The following is a 4,099-nucleotide window of genomic DNA, read 5'->3' as shown; positions in this document are numbered from 1 at the left end:
AATGTCTATGTCCATGTCAGCAGTGAACACATAACTCAGTCCTGTGATCTCAGTCCTAAGCTCAGGCATAGCATATATGGAAAACTTACAGCCCTGAAACCCATTTTCTGGCCTTAAGTCAATGCCTAATTATTGAAATGGTTATTGTGTAATAAAATGCCAACTGTTCTTTGTGTTTCCGTTGTATTACTACAATCGTAGTTTCAATAGTTTGTGTAGTGCAGAATGGATTTTTTATTTTGCTCTATTTGGTTATTTGGAAATTTAGTTGTGGCTTTGCTCAAAGCAGTACTGTCTGTACCAGCTGAAAACAGTGAACAGGAAACCCAATACAGATATCGGGTCTGGCCAGCCTTATGCTACAGGCCATTCAGGAGCTAGCTGATTGATCACAGATTCTTACATTTCTGTACTAACTTGCATCTTTCTCCTGCTTCTGTATTTCTGCTTTCCTTGCATATGCCCTAATAAGGAGACAATTTCCTTTTAGACACTGCTAGGTATTAGTTTAAGCATATATAGTTTAGGCTTGCTGTGAGGCTATCTTTAGGAATGGAGATATTGTACAGGACTGCCCTCTGTGTTGTATCCAGTACCTCCAGAAGCTATGATAGTGAACTACCAAATTGACGGATGGTACAAACGGCGCTCCATAGCGCTCCATAGCATGTCACCTCTGGGCCCGGTGACAATACAACACAACGATATCAGCTCAATTAATGACGAAAACATTTAAAAACATTTTATTGCCTATTAAACATGCTAAATAACAATTGGCTACAGCAGAGCCTTTATTGCAATTTGCTATACATTATAGCTTATACAATATATTGTAGCCTAAAGAATATTAAAGAATAGACTTCTCACCAGTTTAATGTGATTTTTGTTTCTGAACTTCACTGCAGATCTTCTGGATATCAGGGCTGTAAGAGGTTACTTTGATCTTCACACAAGACTTCAGGCTCTCATCTGTGAGGCAGGAGCGATGTTTGGATTTTATATAGTTCATGCTTGAGAAAACCTGCTTGCACAAGTATGTGGATCCAAAGATGGACAGGACTCCAAATGCACTCGGACACCCATAACTCCTTCTCGGCAATGTCGGCCAGTTCCATCTCAAGGTTTGGTTGACTAACTTCTGTGAATGCAGAGATGTTCAACAGGGATGGGTCAATGGCCAGGGGTGTGACAAGGAAGGATAATGTTGTTTTCTCCTTTCAGAACTCGCTGAATCATTCACCAAACGCTGTCTTGCATACCAGTAATTGCACGTTGTAAATAATCAATGTTAATCTGATTGTTTCCTTCTTGAAACACTCTAAGAGAGGGGAAGTGAAGTGTGTCTCTCTCTATGTCTCTCGCGAACACTGCTAACTTGCGCTCAAATGCTAAAACCTCTTCTAGCAGCAGCTGGACCATATTCCCCTTTCCTTGGAGATTTTTATTAAGCTCGTTTAGGTGAGTTTTCATGTCTACCATGAAGTACAATTTCTCCAGCCACTTGGGATCTTTGATTTCTGCATACATGTGGCCTTTGCTTTGCAAGAAGAGTTTTACCTGGTCTAGACAAGTGGCAAACCATTTCAGCACCTTCCCCCTTGACAGCCACCGGACTTTGTTATGGAGCAGGACATCAGAATATGCGCTGTTGACCTTATCTAGCAATGCACATAACTGGCGGTGGTTTAGGCCTTTTCCCATTATTTTGTTTACGATCTGGATAACAAGGTTCATAACTTCAACACACTCGGGGAAAATGTTTGGGTGCACAGAGCCTCTTGATGCAAGATGCAGTGAAACGTCAGCAGCTTTCGATCCAACGACTTCTATAGTAAAGTCACAAACCCCTTTTGTGTCCCTCTCATACTACTAGGTGCCCCATCTGTTGTCACTGATACCATGTGGCTGGTTTTTATTTTTTTGTCTTTTAAACAACACAACACAAGAGCCTCACAAATGTCCTCCCCTCGTGTTTGGCCTTTCAGCGGTATCAACTCAATGATTTCTTCCTGCGGCCCATCCGAGTTCACGTATCTGCAGAGCAACGCTGTCTGCTCAATATCATCCACATCGCAATTGAATGTGATGGATCTGAATTGATATCCTGGATTTGCTGAATGGTGATGTTTGTTGCCATTTTTATGGCCCTGTCTTTGACAGTTTTTGCGGAGAGTGGCATAACTTTAATTTTCGGAACTATTTCACTTTTGTTTGAAGTCTGAGAATAGCTGCTCTGATATTTTAATAAATGATTCTTTAATATATTCATCGTTCGTGAACGGCTTGCCAAACTGTACTATCTCTTGGACAGCCATGAAACTAGCAGCAGTGGTTGTGTTTGAAGATTGCATCCATTTAGTAAAAGTACCCCTGCTCTTCTCTGTTTTTCGCTGCAGTTCCTCAAGGGCTCTCTCCCTTGCATCCCCAACAGGATACGTTTCTGTAAATGCAGTGTGCCTGCTCTGGAAATGTCTTTCGACGTTGCATTTTTTGTTGTTTGATAATTTCTCGACACGTATCAAACATACAGACAAGCCAGCAGCATTGGTGGTGAAAGCAAACAAATCAGTCCACGTAGGACTGAATCCTCGGTTTTCATCCTACACTTTTCTTTTTTTGGAAGCCATAAGCTAGCTAGCTATTAAAAAAATATCCACTCAAGACAAGCTGTCAGTTTCCACTAAATGTAAAATAAAGCGCCAAGACCTCGTAACCTAGTTTTAGTTTAGTTGATGAAATTTAAGCATGTTTTAAATTTGGTATACACACATTTTAACAATTGGAGAATGTAATAACTTTAAAACAATGATAATAAAAATGTTCAAAAATAATATTCATAATTAATAGGCCTCACCTATTACAACGCCCCGGCATCATGGCAACCCCCCACAGTGTGACAATATATTTGAATACGTTATTTTTAAATACATTTTTGACAATTCAGTCTCTTTGAATAAAAATTGGAGATTTACAATACTCCATTTGTGTTGTGAATTTTAGAGATGTGAAAAACATTCAGAAAGTCCAGGAAGTGATGACGCTTCTGTGCCAAAAAATTTAGAAAGTTCAGGAAGCAGCTTAGCTAATGATAAGGAAGAATTACTGACTGAAAATGTAGAGAAGGAAGGTACACAAGTGCAGGATAAAACCACAGATACTCTGCAGAAGGGGAAGGATAGACAGTTCAGGTGGCGGAAAGTAGGCTTTACACCCCCAAATGTTGAATGTGCTGAACCTCAGGAGCTTTCAGATGATATGATGAACTACACTCCACAAATGTACTTCAAGCTGCTTATTATTATTTGTATTATTATTTTTATTTCTTGGCAGATGACCTTATCCAGGGCGACTTACAACATAAGTGCAATACAAAGTGCAAGAATACAGTTAAGTACAAGGCAGCAAATATTACAAATTCAAATTTACATTATACAAAGCATTTATTATTAATTAGTACAGACACAATGCTCATCAAACACATCTACACAGTGTACAGAAAAGTGGCAAGTATATAAAAACACACACCCATTGAAATTGAGCAAGATCTTGTATGTTATCTGCACATGGGGTTAGTTCAGATGCCTGATGTAAGAACCTATTCCGAGGTCGAAACCCAGTACCCTCTTGTGTCTAATATGTGACATTGCAGGGAGTTTGACATAGTGCCTGGGCACTATTGTGCATTTACCCCTGGGCGGGTGACATGGAAACTGTGTTTGAGAATGAAATGTGCTGGTAGCCAAGAGAAAAAGCTTTCAAACGATGTGTGCATTGTAAGAATACAGTGTAACTTCTATGCACAGGAGCTGCGCGTAACACTGACAAATAATGCTTAAGAGGGTGTAGTAACAGTATATAACTCTGAAATGTATTTTCAGTTTTTGGTAACATAAACAGTTTTTTTAACCTCTGGCAATTTACTGCTTACCTATGTACCATTTCAGGTTATTCACTGGACTTGATCTGCTTAAATTTCAATAAAAACTAAAAAAATTTTGGGGTTCTAAAACTTTTGACTGGTAGTGTAGTATGCATGCAAAGTTGTGAACCAATACAGAATTCACGGAATCTGATGTATTATGGCCTGTTTGGCTCCCCA

The sequence above is a fragment of the Amia ocellicauda genome, chromosome 12, assembly GCF_036373705.1.
Source record: "Amia ocellicauda isolate fAmiCal2 chromosome 12, fAmiCal2.hap1, whole genome shotgun sequence".
In the NCBI taxonomy this organism is placed as follows: domain Eukaryota; kingdom Metazoa; phylum Chordata; class Actinopteri; order Amiiformes; family Amiidae; genus Amia; species Amia ocellicauda.
The sequence above is the reverse complement of the archived record's forward strand: the minus strand, read 5'-3'. Positions refer to the sequence as shown.